Genomic DNA, 27,906 nt, shown 5'->3' on the forward strand with positions numbered 1-27,906 from the left:
GAATAATACCCGATAACAAAAGAGGAATTAACTACTAATAACTGCAACAATATTGTTGAATCTCAAAATCGTTATGCTGGTTAAAGAAGCCAGACACACCATATAATTCCACACATAAAAAGTTCTAGAAAATGCAAACTAGCATATACTGACAGAGAACAGATCAGTGGTTGCAAAGAGCCAAGGGCAGAAGGGAGGTTATATGCAAAGTGGCTCAAGAAAACAGAGGTGACAGAAATGTTCCATACATTGTGTAATACAAGTTTCACAGGGGTTATACTTCTGTCAAATATCACCAAATTTTACCTCTTAAATATATGCAAGTTATATATACATTTGTATGTATGTAAGTTATACCTCCAAAAAGTTTTTTAAAAACCTAAATCAGGTGAGGGCCAGATATGGCAAAATAATTTTTTCTTATTTGAGAATAAGAAAGAAAAAAAATTTAATAAAAGGTAATGAGTGGGTCCTGTCAAATAAAAAGCAAACTCAGACTTAGTAAGGAGAGACTTTGTTGGAAGGATTATTATAAGAGGAAAAGGGTCTCTCTCAATAGGAGAAGGGGAGCTATTGCAATAATAGGAACTCTTTGACCGTAATACCTGCAAGCTTCTCAAGAGTTAGGTGAAAAGAGTTTTTCTTTTATAGGGAGGAGTAAACTAGATTAGGATGATTTGGATGTGGGCAAGTGGGATAAGAGAATGGGATTAAAGAATGTTTTACCCTGAAGCCAGCCTTCTCTCCAGAGCTGCTGTTGAAGAGGGGTTACATGCTGACTCAGACTGAGGATGGGCCAAGGTTCAGGGACCTGGGGGATAGACAGAATCTTAACCAAAGTGTGATTAACAAGCATTTTGTTCCCTTTGATCATTAGTACAAACAAGTTTAGTTAATCATTTATGAGGCAAAGAGTGGGAATTTGGAGTCTGTTTCTGGCCTTGTCATAGGTAAACAAGGCAGTATACATGAGTTTTATCTAAATTATATGGGAAAGGGTGCTTCTTTGCAGCAAAGCCTTTCTGAACTTTCTGAAACACAAAAGGGTGAGGGATTTCTCCATCTTTGCTCTTTTCCAGGAGCACAGAACTTAGGTGAAATTCTAAACAAGGCTGCTATGTTGCACAATTCTAGAGGGCATTTTATTCTTTCCCAGATAGGCATGTAAAGATATGATAATTAAGACTAATCAATTGAAAAAAATAGATAACTCTTGAAGAGAATTTATTACAGTACATAGAAGAACCTAAAACATGATAAAAAAAAATGTAATAGCCATCAATGAAAAAAAATCACACATTATTAAAAGTATGACATTGCCGGGACGCCCACCTCACATGTGCAAGGGTGGCGGGAGCCGTGGGGGCTATGGGGATGAGCCACATGCTGGCCTCTTTCTTTGACTTGGACAACATGCTCATCGACATGGCCAGGGCGAGCAGGAGAGACCTGTTGGAGGTGATAAAGCTCTTACAATCAAAATATCATTTTAAGAAAAGGCTGAAATCATCTGTGATAAAGTTCCAGTTAAACTCAGGAAGGAATATTTTCATCCTTACAGTACATGCATTACTGATCTAAGGTCTTCAATTGGGAAGAAGCAGTCCAGGAAACAAAAGATGGTGCCGCCAATAGAAAATTGACTGAAAAATGTCACTTCCTTTGGAAATCTACACATTTACAGCTTATGACACTAGCAGAAAATATCAAAGCCATGCTCACCAAACTTTGAAAGGAGGCCTGCCTATTTTTATTAAGGAATGGGGACAGACAGATCCAGAGGGAGAAGATTGAGCCTTGTGCTTGTGGGTCGTATTTCCACGCTATTGGAGGTGGAGAGCAGAGAGAGAAGCCAGCACCATGCATATTTTATTACTGCTGCAATCTTCTCAAAGTACAACCTGGGGACTGTGTAATGGTCAGTGATACGTTAGAAACCGACGACCAAGGAGGCCTCAATGCAGGACTGAAAGCAACAGTCTGGATCAATAAAAATGGAATAGTGCCACTAAAGTCCTCCACCATTCTGCATTACATAGTTTCTTCTGTGCTGGAGTTACCTGCTGTCTTACAAAGTATACACCACAAAGTCAGTATGTCCGCTTAAAGCACATAAAAGGGCATGATTATGAACTTTAGAATCAATGTGGAGAGTTTGAACTAAGAAAACTTAGAGCATTCCACTTACTATGGTCCAGAATAATTTTACTTATGATTTAATGACCAATATTGCAAAGGTCCTCCCAACCCTATTGCTTTTAAGTTCAACCATTGACTGGTATTTATATCTGAAAATTCAGATTGCATTAATACAAAGTAGTATAGCCCAGAAAATTTGAGGAAATATATTATTTGTTAGTCTGTAACAGGAGATTTTTTAAATTAAGTTTATTAATCTTTTAGTACCTTGGCTGCATGATACCAAGCAGGCTAGCTTACACATGGATACACAAATGCCAGGTTTTTCTTCTGGCTTAAAAATAGATATTTTTTTAAAATAGATTTTCTAAAACACATAATAGACTTCTCACAGCAGCTGAATCTGGTTAATATGAAATAGGTTCTAAGTCACATGCAAATCAAGGTATTTCATCATGAAATTATTTTGCATGTTTTTACAACATAAAATGTATTTTTGCCTATTTTGGAGGTATACTTCCTTTTCTATTATGAATCTGATTTTTTTGCATGACTTTTTTTTTTCAGAGGAGGACACAATTTTTTTTGTGGTGTGTGACAGAGTCCTCCAGTTAAAAAATAAATAAATAAATAAATAAAAGCTTAAAATCTACACATGGTGGCTGAGTGGGGCGAGGCAGCTCACCTGAGCCTGGCTAGGCCCAGTCCTGGGCTGGGGCCGGGGCTGGGAATGGGGCACAGTGAGGCTGGGAGCCGGCCCTGAGCCAGCCCTGCGTCGGGGGAGCAGGGCTCAGGGGGCACCAGAGCTGGAGGCAGAAGCATGAAGTCAGGACTGAGTAGGTGAAGAGAACCTGGGCTGAGCAGACATGGCCACTTATCACCAAGAAGGGCAGATGCAGTTGCCCCTAGCTGATGCCATTCGTTCATGTCTCAATGATACTTTCTCATCTAGCATTTGCAAGGCTTGAGCCAAGCTGTGCCGTGGCACAGTATCAGGGAGTTACTTGATCCTTCCCACCAGAAGAAACTTATGTTGGGAGATCAACACCAGCTAGTGTGCTTCTCTATAAAGCCTCAACGTATAGGACAGATTTCACATGCCCAGAGGCTGTTGAGCAGGCTTCATGTGCGCTGCACTCAGAGGCCACCTCTTTCTTTGTGGGCCGGATGGGTCCTTGAGTGTCCTCGCTTCACAAACTTCATCATCTTCCTCATCTTTTTAATATGATCGTATTGGTGGTTGAAATAGAATTGCTGGAATCCACAAATACCTAACTGTGGCCATTGAAGCTGACCTTGGAGGTGGCAACTTGGTTTATCTTGTTTATTTTCATCCTGGAGATCCTTCTTATGTGGCTCTCCTAGCTTTTCCCTTTTCTGGAAGAGTGTCTGGAATGTCTTTGACTTTGTTGTTACCATGTTGTGCAGACACTGATGAACTTGGAAGACAAAGCAATGGATGGCTTCAATATCCTTGGGCCCAGCAGAAGATAATGAAGGGAATTGTTGGAAATAGAGAATTCAAAACATAAATGTCTGTTCAGATAGAAAAAAATCTATACATGGTCCTCCTTTCTCACCTGTGCACAGTGAGCTTGTAGCTTCCTTGTAGTCTTTACCTCTCAAGGAAATGTTTTTACTATCTTTTCCCAGACACACAATGGGGTTGAGGGAGCTAGGCTGTCTTGCTGGAGATAAGTGCAAGCCACATGGCACCAAAAGTCATTTTTCTTCTGTGGATCCATAAAAGCAAAATTTCCTTCGTGCAGCCTAACCATGCAGCCCCCCTTCTGTTCTCTACTGACAGTGGTTTCACCGATATGATGAACCAAATAGAAAATTCGGTTTTGCTATGAGCCATTTCCAGAGCGCCATTTTAATACTTCAGTGACTCTTCTTAGAGTTACCATCTGCCTTAAATCTCCTGTTTTTCACATTTTTGAATATATCATTGTTTTGTAGATTTCTATATCTAATTCAGGGTTTACTTGGAGCTTAATTATTAATGGCTCCGTAGCAAGGCATCATCTTGCAACCAGAGAATTTTCTCTGGACCATTGGGCTGGACAATCTTATGATTACACTTACCAAACTTGGAGTAAAGTGGTTGATAAAGAATAAAGGAGGTTATTAAAGTGGTTAATAAATATAACTGGATTGGTTTTTGGTGGGTTTTTCTTTTAAGTGTTGGATAATAAACTACTACATAATTACAGCTGTTTGCGGTGGCTCACACCTGTAATCCTACCACTTTGGGAGGCCAAGGCGGGTGGATCACTTGAGGTCAGGAGTTCGAGGCCAGCCTGGCCAACATGGTAAAACCCCGTCTCTACTAAAAATACAAAAATTAGCCAGAAATCACTTGAACCTGGGAGGTGGAGATTGCAGTGAGCTGAGATCGTGCCACTGCACTCCAGCCTGGGCAACAGGGCAAGACTACGTCTCAAAAAATGAAATAAACTACTAATGGAAAATATTAGATTGTGTGTTTGGATGTATAGCTATGTCTCCAAGATTAATACTCAGAGAATCAAATTGCATATTGTACCTATCTGTGAACTTATTTCTTTAGCCAGTTGTTTTTCTGTCTACTGCCAAGAAACAGGATTCTCTGTCTTGTGCGAATGCCCTTTTGTGTTTACTGCTTACTCTTGATTTTTAAAAATGTGATTGTACCCTTGACTGTCCCAAGGTGTTGTTTCTATACCACTGAACATTTGTGAACAGAGTATATTTGTAGTTCCAGATACAGTACCTATATGACATTGATCATATTTTAGCTATTTAAAACTTAAGTTGGAGGATTTTGGCAAAAGTAGTTATATGGATGATTGCTCTAATAGACTGGTTGGCATGTGTGATGCTGGGGACTCATTCTTTTAGCTGTCCCACAGGATGGATGTAGGCAGGGTCACATTCATTACGCTATGGATAAAGGTTCATCCCTTTTACACAGTGGTGACAAATCTCAACAAGGTAGTTCCTAGGATGTTAAGTGAGCAGTTCTTCAGCAAAAATAATGTAGGAGAAAAAAATGGAATTATTTAATTTCCTTGTCTTCACAGTTTGTATTCTACATAGTACAGTAAGACAATATTAAATTCCATTTGCAACCTTCCGTACGGAAGAACTTTGTGGTTATCTACCTTCTGAGTGGAATGTTACTGAAGATATTTTTAAATATTGAAATAAACCTATGATTTTGTTAATAATTTTTTGTTTTAGACTAAGATCCCTTAAAATTAAAAAAATGTTATAACAGTGGAAAAAGAAGTATGATATTGGGAAAATGGAGTCTTTGGATAAAAAGCAAGTTAGAACTACACGTGACATAAAAAAAAAAAAAACCAGGTCACAGAGAAAAAGTTGGATTTAAAAATGATACCACCAGGCCAAGCATGGTGGCTCATGCCTGTAATTCTAGCACTTTGTGAGGCCAAGACCAGGGGATCACTTGAGCTCAAGAATTCGAGGCCAGTCTGGGCAAGAAAGTGAGACCCCTCCATTCTATTTTTAAAATAATAAAAATAAAAATTTTAAAATGAAAAAAAATGGGCTCGGCATGGTGGCTCACACCTGTAATCCCAGTACTTCAGGAGGCCAAGGCGAGCGGATCACGAGGTCTGGAGTTTGAGATCATCCTGGCCAACATGGTGAAGCCCTGTCTCTACTAAAAATACAAAAAATGATCCGGGCATGGTAGCACGCATCTGTAGTCCAAGCTACTCAGGAAGCTGAGGCAGGAGAATTGCTTGAACCTGGGAGGCGGAGGTTGCAGTGAGCCCAGATCACGCCACTGCACTCCAGCCTGGCGACAGAGCGAGACTCCGTCTCAAAAAGAAAAGAAAAAAAAAGTGATAACATCTTTTGTAAATTCAGAGAAAATATACCTTAATATTTGCTTGATATCTCTACAGGAAAGGTCTTTATAACCATAAAGGCAATGCAACAAAAGCATAAATGAAAAATGTTTATTTGATTAATAAAACCATAAAACATTTGTATGCCAAGACCAATGTAAACAAAATTTTAAAACACCTAATAAAATCTACTACTAAACCAGGCATTGTGGCTCATATTTGTAATCCCACTTTGGGAGAGCAAAGTGGGATGATCACTTGAGCCCAGGAGTTCAAGACAAGCCTGGGCAACAGAGCAAGACCCCATCTCTATTTTTAGTAAATTTTTTTTTAAAAGAAATTTTTTTAAATCCACTACTACACTCCCACCCATAAGGAGCAGATATATCTTTAACTTGGAAGTGGTTGCTGATATGGAGGAAGAAAAGATTTGGAGAAGTTATATCATGACACCATTGAGCACAGACCTGATCAATGAATGTGAACAGATATGACCAAAAACCTATTAAAATGCTGATTTACAGTATCCCCTGCCTGGAGCCCCATTTTTCCTACTTTTGATCCAGCACCAAAGAGGTAGGGTTAGCACAGAAAGAGGCCTCTAGAACCCTGATCCAGCCCTGCTATTTGCATCCATTACAATTGGTCAAATGAGTCCTATGTGGTACTGATTCTTAAATATTTTAATATTACCCTTGATTGTATAGATACCACTCAAGAGCATTTTTAGGACCAGTAGGAAGAACCATCTCCTCCTCCTCTTCCTTCCTCCCACTCGTTCTATGATATAGCTATGTTAAAGAAGTTTACTTTTGTAATTACCTGGAGGGATAAGAAAGAAGATTATTTACTGAAAATGTTCGGCATTAGGAGGCTGGAATAATACTCAATAAAATAATTATCTGTGATGCTAAATAAAACATTTGTCAAAAGGGGTGAGAAGTGAGGAGAGAGTGAGAGAAAAGCAAACCTCAAAGACAACGGATGGTAAGGCACCACAAAGAGGTAATGGAAGATAGACTCCTATTTGTCTGTGGCAACTCACACTACCTCTCCTCAGGGATTCCAAAGCTGGTATCAATAGTCTAGGCTTACGGATATTGTTCTGTATGTTAAACTATCTAAGGAGATAAAAATCTCTACCTTGGAATTCCTTGAGGAACATCCCCTCCCGAAATTTTGAGCCCCAGGAAGCACCTTGGTCTAACATGTCATCTGTTATCTCCTCATTCTAGCCAATAACTAAAAGTCATAAGCCCTGAACCTATCTCTCCTTTTGAATTATTCTGTTTTGAAATGAAGTGTAGACAGAAGTATAACTTCATTTAAAAGCATCTTGGCAGTTACCTTTTGCTCTTTATCCTTAAATCCTTGAGAGAAAATGTTGGAAAATAATTATTAGTAGATTTTGGGCTTTAACGTTCAAGTTCCAGAATCAGTATACACAGAGTCAAGATCCTTGAGCACAAAGAGGCCACTTTTGCTCATCTGCTTCCTCCAGAGCAACAACCCTGTATGTGAGTTTCTATGGTAGCCTGCAGGAACCTTAAAATTAAGAACTGTCTTCCGTCAACCCGCCCTTCATGTAGTGAACCTAACTATTAACAAAGAGCCTCACAATTGTGCTAGAATTCAGTCTGAGACTAAAATATGGGGACACAAACCATCCTTATATAATTATGAAATTCTAGAACCACTGGGCTCCCCAGTGATAATCTTGTATAACCTTATACTTAAAGAAACTAAGAACCAGATATTTTAAGTTACTAGTGAAAGATTTGACAGAAGGCAGTGGTAGCTAGAACTAAGCCCCCACTTCCTTTCATGTATTTTCATAAAGGTACTACATAGGCTGGGCACAGTGGTTCACGCCTGTAATCCCAGCACTTTGGGAGACCAAGGCAGGGAGGATCAGTTGAGGCCAGGAGTTTGAGACCAGCCTGGCCAACATGGTGAAATCCTGTCTTTACTAAAAATACAAAAATTAGCCAGGCGTGGTGGTGCACGCCTGTAATCCCAGCTACTCCAGGGGTTGGGGCACAAGAATTTGAACCAGAAAGCAGAAGTTGCAATGAGCCGAGATCACGCCACCGCACTCCAGCCTGGGCAACAGAGCGAAATTCTGTCTTAAAAAAAAAAAAAAAAGGTATCATATAAATAATTAGGAGAAGTGAAACTATAATGGTGCTATCTATGAACCAATCATTCTGTGCTACGTACAACACATTGCTTAAGCTTGTTCTGCAGATTTAGGGTAGCTAAAAGTGAGTATCTTTTATTTAGACAATTAGAGATAGCTGAACAAAATCTACAGATTATAGTAGTGTATCTATGTTTATTTATTTAAAAAATTATAATGGTATAACAGAATGTCCTTGTATTTGGGAATTCAACACTGAAGTATTTAGGGATAATGAAGTGTCATGTCTGCAACTTACTCTTAAATGGCAGAAAGTGTGTGTGTGTGTGTGTTTGGAGAGAGAGAGAGAGAGACATTGCTTTGTAATAGGATGATAATAGAGATGGGAAGAAATGCACAGATTAAATATGTTTTAGAGGTAAAGTCAAAAGATTAGCTGATGGTTTAAATATATGGCTAAATGAAAAAGAATCATGGGAAACATAGATTTTGAACTGAAGTAACTGAGTGATAATGGTATCATCAAATGAGATAGAAAAGACTGGGGTAATCAACATGTCTGGAGGAGAGGGGTGACAAAATAGGGTACCAAGAATTCTGTTTTGTTCATGCTGTGTTTAAAGTACCACATCAAGATATCAAGTATTCAGTTCTGTGTGCGTGTGTGTGTGTGTGTGTATATATATAGAAACATATATGCATGCATATACATATATATACACACATACCTATACACATATATGTATATACATACACACACGCACACATATATGTGTATAGGTATGTGTGCATATATATACGAGAGAGAGAGAGCATTGCTATATTATGAAAGAGCCAGGGATAAAAACAAAGATTTTAAATAAATGGTAATATTATTCAATGTGACTTCGATTTTTTTTAAAAACAGGCATTCAAGTGTATCTTAGAAATACCCACTGTTTGCCTGATTTCAGAAGGGGCAGCAAATAAAATGAGCCATCATTTTCCTATATATAGGCTTTGCTAAAGCTAGAATAGCTCCTTGAGATCTTTTCAAATCCCTTTGATTGTACTGTAAACTTCTAACAGATCTGGAACACAAAAATGACCACTGGTTTTTCTATAAATATCTGTTTTCAGAGCCGGGTGTGGCGGTGCCTGCCTGTAATCCCAGCACTTTGGGAGGCGATGGAGGAGGGTCACTTGAGGCTGGGAATTCGAGACTAGCCTGGGCAACTCAGCAAAACCCTGTCTCTACAAAAACTAAAAAATTAGCTGGGCGTGGTGGCTCACACCTGTTGCACCAGCTACTCGGGAGGCTGAGGCAGGAGGATTGCTTGAGCCCAGGAGGTCGAGGCTGCAATAAGCCAAGATTGTGCCACCATACTCCAGCCTGGGTGATAGAATGAGACCCTGTCTCATAAAAGAAAAAGAAGAACATCTGTTTTTAGTTTACTGTTTGTGGGGATGGAAGTTGGTGGAGAAAGGAATGGAGAACAAATAGGGGAAAATCAAGTAATTCTCAAAACAAAAGTAAATCATTGAAATTGTATATGTATGAGTTAACAGAAATGAGTCAGAATTCTAAAATAAATATCCTTTGAATTTCATTATACCAACCTAGAAATTCCTGCAAAGATGAATATGATATAGCCTTGCCACTGACGTACTCCTTTCAATAGTCTGAAATAGAGCAGCATTATGTTGAATTCCATGCTGTAGCAAATGGTACTATAGCAAAGCCCTGGTGTTATTTCTGAAATTATAACTTTGCAATTTGTAAAGTCCTTTTACCAACACTATTTAATTTTGTACTTCCCTACAGCCTTAAAATATAAATATGTATTATCATCTGTATCTGATAGATGAAGAAAATGACAGCCTCTGAAAAATGAAATGGCTTGTCTAAAGTAACATGGTAATTTTAAGTGAAAAGACTATATTTAGAAGCCAGATCTTCTAATTCCTGGCCAACTGCTCTTTCTGTGACATCATAAAGCCTCTTTCATCCTTCCCACATTGTTGAGTGTAGTTATTTACTAGCAGTTTCCCGAATTTTATGAGGTACAAAATCAAAATAACATAGAGTAAAACGAATGGCTGACATGACATTACATCAGAAATAGCTAAGATTAAAGTTTATATTTCCTGAGTCACTATTTCTTAACTAATCCATTAAATATTCACTGATGACTCAGCTATAGATGTTTACCATTGTTTCTTTTGGCAGTAACTATGTAATACCTTGAGCTAAAACTATGGGGAAAATATATCTGGCATTCCCAGCACTTTGGGAGGCTGAGGTGGGTGGATCACCTGAGGTTGGGAGTTCAAGACCAGCCTGACCAACATGAGAAATCCCGTGTCTACTTAAAATACAAAATTAGCCGGGTGTGGTGGCACATGCCTGTAATCCCAGCTTCTCGGGAGGCTGAGGCAGGAGAATCACTTGAACGCCGGAGGCAGAGGTTGCGGTGAGCCATTCCACCCCAGCCTGGGCATCAAGAGTGAAACTCCGTCTCAAAAAACAAAAAAAAAGAAAAGAAAAGAAAAAGAAAAAGAATGCTTGGGCCAAGGGCGATGGCTCATACCTGTAATCCCAGCACTTTGGGAGGCTGAGGTAGGCGGATCACCTGAGGTCTGGAGTTCAAGATGAGCCTGACCAACATGGCGAAACTCCTTCTCTACTAAAAATACAAAAATTAGTCAGGTGTGCTGGCACACACCTGTAATCCCAGCTACTCAGGAGGCTGAGGCAGGAGAATCACTTGAACCCGGGAGGCAGAGGTTGCAATGAACCGAGATTGTGCCACTGCACTCCAGCCTGGGCGACAGAGTGAGACTCCATCAAAAGAAAAAAAAAAAGAATGCTTATAATTCCATTTCCCACTAATTTTACTATGTTTTTCCAAGTTTCCAAAGAGATAATGGTTATATTATACAAGCAACATACATGTTTTTAAAACCTTTTTGCAGGAGGAAGTTTAAAAATCACAAAATTGCTAAAGCAGATGTGGCAATTACCAAAAAAACAAAAAAAGAGGAAGTTTAAAGAAAAACTAAATATAGAAATAATGTTAGACTATTAGATGTTAGACTGCATGAGTGGAGTTATTGTGGCAGCTACACATGGGAAATCTTAGATTTTACATTTTGGGACATGTTCTGCACAATACCTCTCTCTATTCACTGAAAATGTCATTATATGAGCGTATGATGGATGATTGATTTTGTTTATTTTAGGAGAGATGTGAGTGTAGTTTAAGAATAGCCGGCCGGGCGCGGTGGCTTACGCCTGTAATCCCAGCACTTTGGGAGGCTGAGGCGGGTGGATCACGAAGTCAAGAGATCGAGACCATTCTGGCCAACATGGTGAAACCCCGTCTCTACTAAAAATACAAAAAATTAGCCGGGCGTGGTAGCGGGCGCCTGTAGTCCCAGCTACTCGGGAGGCTGAGGCAGGAGAATGGCATGAACCCGAGAGGCGGAGCTTGCAGTGAGCCGAGACGGCACCACTGCACTCCAGCCTGGGCAACAGAGCCAGACTCCGTCTCAAAAAAAAAAAAAAAAAAAAAAAAGAATAGCCCAGAGAATAGTAAGTTGAAATGTTTCTCTTCTAGATATCATGTTTCTCTTCTAAAATAATCTTTTTTTGTAAAAAAAAATCATTTATTCTTATATTCATATAATAGCTTTTGAACACAAGCTGCAAAATTAAAATTAAATATGGTAACAAGTCAGCTGACAACAGTTAATTTTGCCCCAAGTCATATAATTACAGTCTCAATTGACTTGTTATTTACCCTTAGAAAGTCACTCCAAGCTGGCTGTGGTGATTCGTGCCTGTAGTCCCAGGTACTTGGAAGTCTGAGGCAGAAGGATCACGTGAGTCCAGAAGTTGGAAGCTGCGGTGAGCTGTGATTGTGGCACTGTACGCCAGCATGTGCAACAGAACAAGACTCTGTCTCTTAAAAAAAAAAAAAAAAAAAAAAAGTTACTCCTATACTAAAAACACACACAGTGACCCACAACTGTTACATAAAACAGACTAATAATTGAAGATTGAAAAGATTCATACTCCGCTATACATATATTCAGTTAAACCAGAGTTATTCTAAAACAGTATAATCCATAATGTGGAAGATCAGTAGTGTATATAATCCAGAATAGTCCATAACCCCGAAAGAGAAATTAAGGACATGCATTTTGGTAAGATATGAATATTTGACATCCTGATAGTTCATACCTCCTTAAAAAGATGAAGGTATATTATGAATACTAAAGATCTGACTAGATAAGAGCTAAGTTTTATATTCTGGCTCCTAACTACAATATTTATTTTCTTTCTTTCTTTTTTTTTTGTTTTTTGAAGGAGACTTGCTCTGTCACGCATGCTGGAGTACAGTGGTATGATCTAGGCTCACTGCAACCTCCACCTCCCGGGTTCAAGTGCTTCTCCTGACTCAGCCTCCTGAGTAGCTGGGATTACAGGCCCCAACACCATGCCCGGCTAATTTTTGTATTTTTAGTAGAGACAGGAATTTCATCATGTTGGCCAGGCCGGTCTCAAACTCCTAACCTCAGACGAACCACCTGCCTGGGCCTCCCAAAGTGCTGTGATCACAGGCATGAGCCACCGTGCCCAGCCATCCTAATTACAATATTTTTTCAAATAAAAAATTATGATAAATAATCTTGAATAGTCTGAAATCAGCTCTGCTATAGATAATTCATAAAGGCTGTCCAGCCCATTTCTGGCTCCTAGTCCAGTTTCCTGTCCCCATACTCCAAAGTCCTCTTCCCAAGACAGAAGTTCTTGATTCCCTGCCTGGCTCCAAGCTTTGGAAACAGTGCTGCCTTTCCTCAGGTAGGACAGCCCAAAAGTTATTTTTTATTATGCTTTTATGTATTTTCTAAATGTTCTATAATAAACAATTTTAAAACTCAGTTTTTAAGAAGCAATAAAAGTATCGTAAGGGATTTACATTCAATATGCAAGTGATTCAGTAGTAAGTGATACGTGATCTTGCCATTTGTTGCATCCTTGTTCTGATTTCCCATAACAATTACCATACTCATAACCTAGGCCTTCCTGGTTGGAAATTGTCTTGTTCCCTCTGCCACCACAGAGGACTTAGAGCCCTTCACTGAGCCCTGCCTCCTGCCACTCTCATCCATGGAACTGGGACCCTGTTAACTAATGGCTTACTTTTCCCATATTGCATGCCATAACAACACTCACGCTCAGGTTACTCCTGTTACACCTGTGTGAACCTTCCTGATAGGAACCGCTTTTCTGGCTCACCACTACTACCTGTTGCTGTTTTCCCTAGAGACCAAGTTCTGTAAGTCTTGAGGAGGTTGCAAACTGATGGTGCGTAGGGCAAATTTAGCCCGCTAACATGTTTGGTTTGGCACATTCAATGTTTGAAATGTTTACATTTGAATGTCCTTAGGCCAGACATATGTTCCCCAGTTTGCCATAGTCTCCAGTACTCCCTACTGTATATCTGCCTCTTTACTGGTTTACTTACTTGCCTGGAACATGAAGTCATTTGAGTTAGATCCTTAGGGAGAGAGTCCCTCCACTATCCCTACAGAACTTATCATCTCAGCTGGGCTCTGCTCACCTAGTAACTCAACAGAATGTCTAATTCTAAGTCTCAATTTTGCCTAGTCTTTCTGGCTCTGTTGATGTCAGCAAGTCCATTGTGTGAAATAACAATACTGCCTCAGTTGCAAGAAATCGAGCCAGGAAGATGATAAGATATTGGATGCTACTCTAGACTTACTGACTTGTTTACTACATCCCTTCAAATTACAGCTGCTCTCTGCAGAAATCTAAAAAAAAAAAAAAAAAAAGAAACTCACCAGAAGAGGGAAGCAAAGAACAGCCCAGATTTGCAGAAACATACAAATCTGATGGCTACTGAAGTGAGCATTACTGCACTTATTGATGACTTTAAGCAACTATCACAAGGATGGATGTTCATTGCCCAAACTTTCCATATGTAGCAGGTACAGAAAATGCACCCAGCCCCAGGCCCACATTCACTATGGATTCAATCCTTTATTCTCTACTGCATATTGAGAATTTCTTGAGTTTGAGAAAACATAGCATATCAGTTAGGGGAAAATTTGGAGGGGGAAAGAGTCCAAAATAGGGGGAACGTTGAAGGAGAAGTCAGAATAGAATAAGAAACAAGCAAGCAAGCATGCCTGGAAGTAGAGAGGAAGGGAGGGGCCAGGCATGGTGGCTCACAACTATAATCCCAGCACTTTGGGAGGTCTAGTGGGAAGATTGCTTGGAGCCAGGAATTCGAGACCAGCCAGGGCAACAAAGCAAGACTGTATCTCTACAAAAAGAATTTTTTTAATTAGCCAGGCATGGTGGAGCACACATGTGGTCCCATCTACTCAGGAGGCTGAGACAGGATGATCCCTTGAGCTCATGAGTTCCCAGGAGTTCAAGGTTACAGTGAGCTATGATCATACCACTGAACTCCAGGCTGGGTCACAAAGTAAGACCCCATCTCTGAAAAAAAAAAAAAAAAGAGGAAGGGAGGAGGAAAGGCAGGGGAGCAGGAAAGCAAGTTAACAATTTATTGAGCATGTACACATGCGTACTTGATCCTTTTATAGATATTTCATTTAATGCTCACACCTTACTAAAGGTCACAGGGGCTCAAAGCAACAAAGTTGGAATGTATGTGAAGCCAAATATGTGACTCACAAGTCCATGCTCTTTTGATAACACCACAGCTCTCTCAAAGGTGATTTATTTTAATATGCAGCAAACTTTTACATAAGAGCTAACTCAACAGTACTTTACACATGAGTTGAATGAATAGATAAATTTAACTTTGAAAACAATCCTGTGAGGTACAGTTGGCCCTCCTTATCTATAAGTTTCACATCCACAGAGTCAACCAAACATAGATCAAAAATAGTTTTTAAAATGAAAAATAATATAAATGTTAAAATATATATATAGAACAACTATTTACATAGCATTTACATTGTATTACAGATTATAAGTAACCTAGAGATGATTTAAAGTATACAGGAAGATGTGCATAGCTTATATGCAAATACTATGCCATTTTTTATGAGGGACTTAAGCATCAGTGGCTTTTGGCATCCAAAGGGGTCCTGGAACCAATCCTTCCCCTGATATGAGGGAAGACTGTACTGTGTTTTCCATTTTCACAGATGAGGAAACTAAGGGTCACAAAAGTAAAATATCATGCTGCCAGCCAAAGGCTCTTGCAAACATCTGCAGTATCACTGGGTGTGTATGCCACAGGCAGAAGGGTTACCCCATTCTCTGGGCATCTTGCAAAGAGGTGAGCTAAGTAGGGCCAGGGTGCAGCTGGATGCATAACAGGGCTGTGCTTAAAGAGAGGAATCCACCCCTGTTCCTCTCCCCTTTATAGGGCAAGATGAAAGTGGAATTATAAGCAAGGGACATAAAGTCTGGTCTGGGACACTAAATGGTCTGAATTTAGGTGCCAGTCATCTGGCAACACTGCTCATTTGTTCCTATGGAAAGTTGATTTTGGTCACAGCTCTGCCCACTGGGAGAAAAGGAGCCACAGGTACCAAGACAAGTTGTTTCAGACATAGCCCCTTTCACTGGCAAAAGGAAAGGAGGCCCCAGCTTCTGCTAGTTCATCCAAACAACCTAGAGAGAACTTCTAGTGTCAAGATGTCTTTAATCATTCACCAAAAATAGTGACAGAGCCAGGACTTGAATCCAGGTTTCGTTATCTCAGAATCCAGGTAGGAGCTATAAAGCTATTCCTTCATGAGTGAAGGACAACAGCCAAATCCAATAGCTATAGCAAATTCGAGGTTGTTTCACATGACTTATTTTAGATTTCAGTTGTTCAAATGGCAGGTGAGAGTCAAACAAGGAAATGGTTCCAAGAGAATGATTCAATCATAACACCCCAGACACGGCTAGGGACATGAAGAGAAAGAACTGGGAGGAAAAGGGTACCTCAGAGATTAACAAAGGAATCACTCAATTTTCTTATTTATTTATTTACTTATTTTATTTTTACTTTAAGTTCTGGGATACATATGCTAAACGTGCAGGTTTGTTACATAGGTAGACATGTGCCATGGTGGTTTGTGGCACCTATCAACCCATCATCTAGATTTTAAGCCCCCCATACATTAGGTATTTTTCCTAATGGTCTCCCTCCCCTTTACCCTCACCCCCTGACAGGCCCCTGTGTGTGATATTCCGCTCCCTGTGTCCATGTGTTCTCATTGTTCAACTCCGACTTATGAGTGAGAACATGTGGTGTTTGGTTTTCTGTTCTTGTGTTAGTCTGCTGAGGATGATGGTTTCCACCTTCATCCATGTCCCTGCAAAGGACATGAACTCGTTCTTTTTTATGGCTGCATAGTATTCCATGGTGAATATATTTTTTTTTATCCAGTCTATCATTGATGGGCATTTGGGTTGGTTCTAAGTCTCTGCTATTGTGAACAGTGCCACAATAAACATACGTGTGCATGTGTCTTTATAGTAGAATGATTTATAATCCTTTGGGTATATACTCAGTAATGGTATTGCTGGGTCAAATGGTATTTCTGGTTCTAGATCCTTGAGGAATTTCCACACTGTCTTCCACAATGGTTGAACTAATTTACACTCCCACCAACAGTGTCTTCTTTTGAAAAGTGTCTGTTTATATCCTTTGCCCACTTTTTGATGGAATTGTTTGTTTTTTTCTTGTAAATTTGTTTAAGTTCCTTTTAGATTCTGGATATTAGACCTTTGTCTGATGGATAGATTGCAAAAATGTTCTCCCAATCTGTAGGTTGTCTGTTCACTCTGATGATAGTTTATTTTGCTGAGAAGAAGCTCTTTAGTTTAATTAGATACCATTTATCAATTTTGGCTTTTGTTGCAATTGCTTTTGGTGTTTTAGTCATAAAGTCTTTGCCCATGCTGATGTCCTGAATGGTACTGCCTAGGTTTTCTTCTAGGGTTTTTATGGTTTTAAGTTTTATGTTTAAGTCTTTAATCCATTTTAAGTTAATTTTTGTATAAGGTGTAAGGAAGGGGTCCAGTTTCTGTTTTCTGCATATGGCTAGCCAGTTTTCCCAACACCATTTATTACATAGGGAATACTTTCCCTATTGCTTGTTTTTGTCAGGTTTGTCAAAGACCACATGGTTGTAGGTGTGTGGTGTTACTTCTGAGGCCTCTGTTCTGTTCCATTGGTCTATATATCTGTTTTAGTACCAGTACCATGCTGTTTTGGTTACTGCAGCCTTGTAGTATAGTTTGAAGTCAGGTAGTGTGATCCCTCCAGCTTTGTTCTTTTTGCTTAGGATTGTCTTGGCTATATGGCCTCTTCTTTGGTTCCATATGAAATTTAAAGTAGTTTTTTCTAGTTCTGTGAAGAAAGTCAATGGTAGCTTGATGGGAATAGCATTGAATCTATAAATTACTTTTGGCAGTATGGTCATTTGCACAATATTGATTCTTCCTATCCATGAGCATGGAATGTTTTTCCATTTGTTTGTGTCCTGTCTTATTTCCTTGAGCACTGGTTTGTAGTTCTCCTTGAAGAGGTCCTTCACATCCCTTGTAAGCTGTATTCCTTATTTTCTTTGTAGCAATTGTGAATGGGAGTTCATTCATGATATGACTCTCTGTTTGTCTATTATTGGAGTATAGGAATGCTTGTGATTTTTGCACATTGATTTTGTATCCCAAGACTTTGCTGAAGTTGTTTATCAGCCTGAGGAGTTTTGGGGCTGAGATAATGGGGTTTCGTAAATATACTATCATGTCATCTGCAAACAGAGACAATTTGACTTCTCCTCTTCCTATTTGAATACACTTTATTTCTTTCTCTGGCTTGATTGCCCTGGCCAGAACTTCCAATACTATGTTGAATAAGAGAGGTGAGAGAGGGCATCCTTGTCTTGTGACAGTTTTCAAATGCTTCCAGCTTTTGCCTATTCAGTATGATGTTGGCTATGGGTTTTCATAAATAGCTCTTACTATTTTGAGATATGTTCCATCAATACCAGTTTATTGAGAGTTTAACATGAAAGGGTGTTGAATTTTATCGAAGGCCTTTTCTGTATCTATTGAGATAATCATGTGGATTTTGTCATTGGTTCTGTTTATGTGATGAATTACATTTATTGATTTGAGTATGTTGAACCAGCCTTGTATTTTAGGGATGAAGCCAACTTGATTGTGGTGGATAAGCTTTTTGATGTGCTGCTGTATTTGGTTTGCCAGTATTTTATTGAGGATTTTCACATTGATGTTCATCAGGGATATTGGCCTGAAATGTTCTTGTTTTTGTTGTGTCTCTGCCAGGTTTTGGAACCAGGATGATGCTGGCCTCATAAAATGAGTTAGGGAGGAGTTCATCTTTTTCTATTGTTTGGAATAGTTTCAGAAGGAATGTACCAGCTCCTCTTTGTACCTCTGGTGGAATCTGGCTGTGAATCCATCTGGTCCTGGGCTTTTTTTGGTGGGCAAGCTATTAATTACTGCCTCAATTTCAGAATTTGTTATTGGTTTATTCAGGGATTCAACTTCTTCCTGGTTTAGGAAATCACTGAATTTTCAACCTTTTCAGTTAAACTCATTTTTTGAATTAAAAGACAACTTCATAAATAACTGTACTCACTTTTCTTCACCAAAAGTCTCTTTATGAAGAAAATTTCTATATAAACAAATATAAGAGCTCAAAGAGCATTTCTACTCTACAAGGCTTGGATCTCTCTCACTCATTTATGTCATTTTTGCTTTTAAAATAAAGTTGACTGTATATAAGAAGTCTTATTGTGAATACTCTTGTAAATACCTACTCCATAATATTTTTTTAATTTCCAATACTTTTGCAAATATCTATCCCATTTTTTTTTTTTTTTTGAGACGGAGTCCCTCTCTGTCACCCAGGCTAGAGTGCAGTGGCACCATCTCAGCTCACTGAGATAGCCTCCTGAATAGCCGGGCTTATAGGCACCTGCCACCATGCCCAGCTAATTTTTGTATTTTTTGTACAGACGGGGTTTCATCATGTTAGGCAGGCTGGTCTTGAACTCCTGACCTCAGGTGATCCGCCTGCCTCGGCCTCCCAAAGTGCTGAGATTTCAGGTGTGAGCCACCGCACCCGGCCTTCAATTAATTTTGAAATCATAACTGAGCTCTTAAACACAGGTTTCTTTATACTAGGCTCATAGAGTTCTATGACTATTATATTAGTGTTTTACCTCTGTATAGATTTGGAGCAAAGACTTGCATTGTTTTTTCTTTGAAAGGTTGAGAGGTGTTTTGTTATGTCTTGTGAAGAACTGTTCTTACTAAACTGGTACTGATCTAAGAATGCTCCTGTTTTTATTCCTTTCCATCCCAAAATTGAACCAAAGATGACAGGAAATCAAGTTTTTTCAATTCATTTCTTTATTCACAAACAGCTAATTTGATGAAGTAATATTACCTCCTTTTTGCATGAGATAAAAATCAGGGCCTTAGTGTGCATTTATTCCTACATTTGCTCCTTGGAGGCATGGATCTGTGGATCAAATGACACATTGCTAGTGTTTATGAATCCCAAAGGCCATTTAAAAACAGAACATTCACCCTGTATGTAGATTTATTTTTTCTCTCCCTTCTTCTATTTTCTCATCACTTTCTTTCTTGCTTTCTTTCATTTTTTCTTCTTTTAGCTGTACACACTATAATTTAACTCATAAACAAAACTAATATTAATACAGTTATGTTTTATGATAAATTGAAATAATTGAGTATTAAAATATGATCATAAGAAAGCAAAGTTTTGCTTCCTAGATTTGTACTATATTTTACAGTCTAGATATATCTTATTATATTGCTAATGTAATATTATGCTTTGAATATTTGTAGATTTGACAAGACCATTTGTATATTTGTAGTTGTTACAAGACCATTTCTTGGTACTTGGGATCAGTAGGTTAGTGAGTGGGGGTTGTGACTTACACAGTGTTTCCCCAGAAGCGTATACTGAGACAAGAATTTGAATACAATTACTTCGGAATTGAATCCCAGAAGCACCAGTAGAGGAATAGAGAAGTGATCCAGGGAAGGGAAAAAAGAAAATCAATAATGTTACCTTCATCAAGCAGATTACAGTTGTGGACAATTGAGGCTCAATTCTGTTGATAACTCTGGCAGACGGGTAGAAGTTGTAGTTGAGTGATCCCACTGAGAACCATGGCTCTCCATGAGGGAGAAGAGAGACACAAATATGGAATGAGGGAGAATAAGAAAGATCCTGTGGCATTTGAATGGAATTATTGATATTTCTATGAACTCAACATTTTTTAAAAGTGTGTGTGTGAATGTGTGTGTATACATACACTTACATGTGCACAGAGCATAACTAGTGGGAGATTGAGGGTTTTGTCAACATTTGGGTCAAAGTTTTAAAGGAAGGAGCCTATCTCTGAAGGAGACAAGGTAAGTGGTAGTGACCTGAAACAATGAGAAATCCCCAAAGGGGAAACCTAGAGGTAAAAAGTTTTCTCCTTCTTTTTGGACAATATACTTTAAGAGGTCTTCTCTGCACTGAACAGGAAATACTTTGCATTTTTATTTAATGAGGAGATCATTTGAAAAATAATTTTTTTTCTTTTTTCTTCTTTTTATTTTAATACCACTATACTAATGAGGAAGAAATCACTTTTTTCTTAATCAGTTCAAGAAAGTAGGATAATATTTGCCATAAAATAAGCTTGTCTTCACTTTTATAAAATAAACATAAGTGAATAAGTTTGCAAACTTAATATTTGATTTTTTTTTAAAGAGGGTTGTAGGAAGAGGAGGTGTAGCATTAAGTAAAAGTTTTAGGCCAGGTGCAATGGCCCACACCTACAATCCCAGTGCTCTGAGAGGCCAAAACAGAAGGATCACTCGAAGCCAGGAGTTCAAGACCAGCCTGGGCAAAACAGCAAGACCCATCTCTACAAAAAATAAATTCTCTGGGCATAATGGTATGCACCTATAATCCTAGCTACTTGGGAGGCTGAGGCAGGAAAATCACTTGAGTCCAGGAGTTCAGCTATGATCTATGATTGCACCACTGCACCCCAGCCTGAGTGACAGAGTGAGTCCACATCTGTTAATAAATAAATCAATTAATTAATTAAAAGATTTGAGTCAGGTATGGTGATTCATGCCTATAATCCCAGCACTTTGGGAGGCTGAGATGGGTGGATCACTTGAGGTCAGGAGTTTGAGACCAGCCTGGCCAACATAGTGAAATCCTGTCTCTACTAAAAATACAAAAATTTGCTGGGTGTGGTGGTGTGTGCCTGTAATCACAGCTACTCAGGAGGCTGAGACAGGAGAATCACTTGAACCCAGAAGGCGGAGGTTGCAGTGAGCCAAGATGGTGACACTGCAATCCAGCCTGGGCAAGAGAGCAAGACTCCGTCTCAAAAAAAAAAAAAAAAAAAAAAAAAGATTTGATTCTTTTTTAAAAAAACACACAGTGTGGATATCTGATTCTAATAGTGGCAGACAAAGTGATATAGTTTGACTGTGTCCCCCAAATTTCATGTGTTAAAAACTTAACTGCCAATGAAATAGTGTTGGGAGGTGGGGCCTAATGAGAGGTGTTTAGGTCATGAGGTTGTCAAAAGATGCTAGAGAAAATTATCTCTAAATATGTTGGGTCTACTTGGGAATAGAAATAAGGATTATAGGCCGGGCACCTGTAATCCCAGCACTTTGGGAGGCCAAGGTGGGCGGATCACGAAGTCAGGAGATCGAGACCATCCTGTCTAACACAGTGAAACCCCATCTCTACTAAAAATACAAAAAATTAGCCGGCGGTGGTGACAGGCGCCTGTGGTCACAACTACTTGGGAGGCTGAGGCAGGAGAATGGTGTGAACCCAGGAGGCGGAGCTTGCAGTGAGCCAAGATCAAGCCACTGCACTCCAGCCTGGGCGACAGCGCAAGACTCCATCTCAAAAAAAAAAAAGAAAAAAGAAAAGAAATAAGGATTATAATCTGGAATACATGACATGGCAAATCACCAGTGCATTCAGTGAAGAAAGGGTAAGGAGAGACTTTATTAGCAAAAAAGATTTACATGAGCTGCTTAGAAATGGCTCATTGGTCATGGAGTTTCTAAGCCAGAGTTGCTGTTAGTTCATTGATAGAAATGCCATTACTGGGCAAATGTTTTTCCAAGAACAGCTTAACTTAATCACTGCAATCTTAAAGAATGTCTTGTGATAAATCTTTTGGGTTTTTTTGGTTTTTTTTTTGAGATGGAGTCTCACTCTGTCACCCAGGCTGGATACAGTAGTGCTGTAGTGATCTCGGCTCACTGCAACCTTCACCTCCTGGGTTCAAGCAATTCTCTTGCCTCAGCCTCCTGAGTAGCTAGGATTACAGGTACATGCCACCACACCTGGCTAATTTTTGTATTTTTAGTAGAGATGAGGTTTCACCACATTGACCAGGCTGGTCTCAAACTCCTGACCTCAAGTGATCAGCCTGCCTCAGCCTCCCCAAGTGCTGGGATTATAAGCGTGAGCCACCGTGCCCCGCCATCTTGTGATAAATCTTATCAAACGATGTATGAAAGAAGTGAAAGGATTTTTAGAAAGTTCTTGGAAACAGTTCTTATCTCAGATACGTAAGTATAAGCCTCCTCTCCTTTAGGACTTGCTGTCCCTATTTTGCCCTGTGGAGACACAGAGCTAAACCATATCATTCCACCCCTGGTCTCTCCCAAATCTCATGTCATTCTCACATTTCAACACACAATCATGCCTTCCCAAAAGTCCTCCAAAGAAAAAAAATAAAGAAAATCATTGCTAGTCCCTTGAGCAGATGATATAACTCATACCAGTGCTTGTATAGAAGAAGCATATTCTGAGTATTCAAAATTGAATCACAGACTCAGAGATAAAAAGATATAGCCTCAGAAAATGTGGCATACCTAAAATATCCGTGAATCTTCTTACTCATTTAAATAAACTAAATTTGAATTTCAAATTCAATGACTTTTCCTATTACTATGATGTGAGACAGGAAGCGTCCTTCAAGATTTATACTTTTTAAAAAATAAATGACTACACTATTTTTCAACAGGACGAATGTTACAGGAAATGAGCATACAAAATAAGAAACAGAAAGTGGAGGTGGTTAGCAATGGCTTTAATTTGGCTCCTTACTTTCACACAGACAAAAACACCTGCAGAGAGCTTCAAATACTATGCATGTGCTGATGATTCTCAAATTTACAACTTCTGAAAAAGACTTTTTTCTGACACCCCCACATCCTCCTGTTCATTCTTCAGATCTCAGCCTAAAAAAGGTCAATTCCCAGAGAATCCCTTTCCTGAGATCCAAGACTAGGTCAGTTTTAAGACAGGGGTTTTCAATCTTTTGACCTTGATCCACCATAAGAAATATATTTCATATCATGATCTGGTGCACATACATGAAAATATGCATTCTTAAACAAACAATTGTCTCTATCTGCCAGTCACTATTATAAAGCACTAGGGATACAAAGTGAATAAAATGTATAAAAACTTTGCTTTAATGGAGTTTACATTCTAGCAATTCTGTTTCTGCCTTTGCCTTCCTTAAAACTATTCTCAATCCTGCTGCCAAAGTGATCCTATTAAAACATAAATCAGATCTCACTCTTTTCCTCAATGCCATCCAATGGCTTCCCATCTCCTCAGAGTCAAAACCAAGGCCCTGCCTACTACAAATCACACAGCCTTACATGATCTGCCCCGCTGACCCTGACTCACCCTCTTTCCTCGTCACCTGCTAGTCCTCCCATTCACTCCCCTTCAGTCATATTGGCCTTGCTTCTCTTCAGACTGGCCAGCCACACTCAGGGCCTTTGCACTGACTATTCCTTCTGCCTGGAATGTTCCTCCACCAAGTATCCATATGGCTAACTCCCTCAATTCTTTGAGATCTTTAACCACAAGGTCCTTTCCCAAATAAGCCTTCTCTGGCTACCCTTTTTAAAATTTTAACCCCCACCCTTCACATTTTATATACTCCCCTTCCTTGCCTTTTGTTTTTCAGCTTCTTGTCATCTTATAATATATTCTATATTTTACTAATTTATCTTGTTTGTTGTCTATCTTTCCTCTTGAAAGCATACTCCATAAGCCCCTGGATTTATATATTCATTCACTGACAATGTAAGCGGAAATAAAAGTTTCACAAAAGAATACTTATCCTTATTATCTGTGATTTACTAGGACTTTTTATTATTTATTTTGTTAAAAATACTGGTCTTAAGCCACTAGATAGATTTCATGACCCACTCATAGATCATGATCCACAGTTTACACTGTCTTAATGTAAGCTTTCATTGTATCTGACAATTTTGTTTCATAGCACATCACAACTGTGTGTGTGTGTGTGTGTGTGTGTGTGTGTGTGTTTATTCCCTATCCTACTGTGGGTCCTATGTGGGGCTGAGAAGTCAGGGCTGCCTTACTCACCACTATGTTTCCAGCACAGAGCATAGTACCATAACAAGTCCAAGTCATGTGCACACAGAAGTTAAAAGGGAGCAGAAACTGTAAGCAGAAGTTAGCCACCGGGAAGACAACGAACAGAAACACAGAGGGAAGTAGAAACTGACCCATGAAAGAGAGAGATAGAGTTGTAGTTCCAGTTCGCAGTCCATAAGTTTCTTTACCCCCCTCCATTATTTTAGACTGAGTTTTTGTTTTTTGGAACTAATACTATATTAATAACAGATGAATTAAACATCTTGATCAATCAGAGCAAACAATCCAAAAACTTCTGTAAAATAAAAGTCAATGGTTTCTAAATTTTAGGAAAGTGATATTGGGTAAATGGAAGGATTAATTTTGTAGTCTGGAGATGGGGAAGGCAGAAAACCATGTTTGCTTCTGTAGCCTCCGTGTCCCTGTACCACCTAGCCAACTTGCTTTGCTCTGCTGCTTAGCTCTGCCACACAAAAGGGCTCCGGCCTGGCCCCTTGCCCTACAGGAGGAAAGATAACCTACAGTGTTTTAGGAAGATGCTTTCAAAGGTAAATGGAACTCACAGGAGTGATCTCTCTCTCGGTGTCCTCTCTTCTAGGAGGCTCAGGTAAAATAGGTCTGATCCTCATTCAGGGAAGTGTCTAGGTTAGTAATGCAGGCCAGCTTAAGTTTAGATATTTACACTTGCTCTTTTCCAGTCTAGCACATTTCTCTCTACCTCATTTTATGTAAGAATTGTAGGCTGGCGTGGTGGCTCACGCTTGTAATCCCAGCACTTTGGGAGGCCGAGGTGGGTGGATCACAAGGTCAGGAGTTCGACCAGCCTGGCCAATACGGTGAAACCCTGTTTCTACTAAAAATACAAAAATTAGCTGGGTGTGGTGGTGGGTGCCGGTAGTCCCAGCTACTCAGGAGGCTGAGGCAGGAGAATCGCTTGAACCCAGGAGGCAGAGGTTGCAGTGAGCCGAGATGGCGCCACTGCACTCCAGCCTGGGTGACTGAGCGAGACTCTGTCTCAAAAAAAAAAAAAAAAAAGAATTGTAAAATCTGAGATTCAAATCTGACCATTTAGATGGTCCAGTCTAACTCACTAGATTCTGTATTGGAGATGGGAGACAAAACCTCACATAGAAATAGTGCTCCTATGAATATGTTGTTTTTTGTTTCTCATATATATAAATATATGTATATGAAACCACACACACATATACAGGAATATACATTTTTGGTGTTATTTTATATTCATTAATTATTTCACTTTCACAAATTTCCTTAGTAGTGGCAGACTTATCCATAAAGCTAACAAACCTTAAGCTTCAGTGCTTCGCATTGCTTGGGCCCCTTCTAAGAAATGAATGTAATTTTGTCTATTATTTTGAAGAGGGCCTCTCAAACTGTATAATCTTCATGCACCATAAAGTCTGGATCTAACTATACCTTCAGGAATGTTATCGGTTGTATTGGCTGAGTAGGGTTAAAGGTTTCAGGAACTCAGGTTTGACCAGCAGCCCTAGCTTTCATAAGGAAAAAAAAGAGACAATACAATAATAATATATAGGCCAACAACAGAGAAGTCCACTCATTTAATGCTTACTATATTTAAAAACCTTCAAATCTGCAAGGCTATACGTTTCTTTCTGAAAGCAAAAATTGGGGTATAATGTAGGGTTGCTATTTATCCCATCAATTAGAAACTTTTGGTGGTGGGATGAAAAAAAAATGCTTGCCTTTCTCAGGAATGGAACTGTTCTGTTCACTAAGTTTGCTTCTGGCCACTGCATCTCCAAAGCCTCTGCGGCATATGTGCAGTGAGCAGCCCAGAAGAAGGCTGAGTACAGTATATGAGACTGCATCAATGCATATAAATTGACTTGAATGATAATTCCAGAGTCTCCCAAGGCGGGCAGATTACCTGAGGTCAGGAGTTCGAGACCAGCCTGACCAACATGGAGAAACCCCATCTCTACTAAAAATACAAAATTAGCTGGGTGTGGTAGCACATGCCTGTAATCCCAACTACTCAGGAGACTGAGGCAGGAGAATCGCTTGAAACCTGGGAGGCAGAGGTTGCAGTGAGCCGAGATCACGCCATTGCACTCCAGCCTGGGTAACACAGCACGACTCTGTCTCAAAAAAGAAAAAAAGAAAATAGTACTTCACCTCTGTGGTCTTCTCCCAAAATTGTATAGCTTCAGTACAATCATGAGAAAACAATCAGAGAAACCTCCATATAGGGATATGCTACAAACTACCAGTACTCCTCAAAATTGTCAAAATCATCAAAAACAGAAAATATCTGAGAAAGTGTCATAGGCAAGAGGAGCCTAAGGGCACATAATAACTAAATGTAATGTGATATGCTTAATGAAATCCTGGGACAGAAAAAGCATATCAAGTCCAAGAAATATAAATAAACCGTGGACATTAGTAAAGAACAATGTATCAATATTGGTTCATTAATTTTAACAAATATACATTTTTGTTTCTGTTTTTTATTTTTTGAGACAGAGTTTTGCTCTTGTTGCCCAGGCTGGAGTGCAATGGCACGATCTCAGTTTACCACAACCTCCACCTCCCGGGTTCAAGCGATTCTCCTGCCTCAGCCTCCCGAGTAGCTGGGATTACAGGCATGCACCACCACACCCGGATAATTTTGTGTTTTTAGTAGAGACGGGGTTTCTCCATGTTGGTCAGGCTGGTCTTGAACCCTCAACCTCAGGTGATCCGCCTGCCTCGGCCTCCCAAAGTGCTGGGATTACAGGCGTGAGCCACTGCATCCAGCCTACAAATATACCATATTAATGAATGTGAATAATAGAGAAAGTGGTATGGGGTATATGGGAATGCTGTACTATCTTCTCAATTTTTCCGTAAATCTGTAAGTGTTCTTTAAAAAGTCTATCATTTTTAAAAAGTTTTCAGTTATTCTAATAAAAGCATATCATTTACATATTAAATCATACTTTCTGTTTAGTTGAAGTCATTTTAGGAGGCTAATATTTGTGAATCTTTAAAAATTTATGCTACTGATAGGCTTAATTCTACTTTAAAGTGAAATAAGCAACTGATTTAATTAATCTAATTTATGGTATGCTTTTGATATTGTGTGGATTTTTTTAATTGGCAAAAAAACTAAATTAAATTCAACAAGAAATCCTTGTTTCAATTTATTTTATTTAACACAATGACCAGAAACCTACAGAAGCTATAAAATTTCTTAACAAGACATTTCATATGGGAGGAAAAGTTTTTATCCCCT

General features: G+C 39.2%; 1 long non-coding RNA gene and 2 pseudogenes across 2 annotated transcripts in view; 2 read left to right on the forward strand and 1 right to left on the reverse strand.

The window, feature by feature from the left end:
- Positions 1–1,368: 1,368 nt before the first annotated feature.
- LOC100449960 (N-acylneuraminate-9-phosphatase-like) lies at positions 1,369–2,107 on the forward strand (annotated as a pseudogene).
- Positions 2,108–2,956: 849 nt separating this feature from the next.
- LOC100450335 (cation channel sperm-associated protein 2-like) lies at positions 2,957–3,574 on the forward strand (annotated as a pseudogene).
- A 2,543-nt stretch (positions 3,575–6,117) lies between these two features.
- LOC129059509 (uncharacterized) overlaps positions 6,118–27,906 on the reverse strand; it is a 58,264-nt gene continuing 36,475 nt past the window's right edge. The window contains exons 2-5 of one of the 2 annotated variants that reach the window (XR_008525459.2): positions 20,256–20,362; positions 11,922–12,085; positions 9,739–9,801; positions 6,118–8,121 (exon numbers count right to left, since the gene is read on the reverse strand). This is a non-coding gene — a long non-coding RNA (uncharacterized LOC129059509). The remainder of the gene's footprint in view (positions 8,122–9,738; positions 9,802–11,921; positions 12,086–20,255; positions 20,363–27,906) is intronic. The other variant, XR_008525460.1, reaches the window with a different exon arrangement.

Source organism: Pongo abelii, chromosome 4 (assembly GCF_028885655.2).
Source record: "Pongo abelii isolate AG06213 chromosome 4, NHGRI_mPonAbe1-v2.0_pri, whole genome shotgun sequence".
Classification (NCBI taxonomy): Eukaryota; Metazoa; Chordata; class Mammalia; order Primates; family Hominidae; genus Pongo; species Pongo abelii.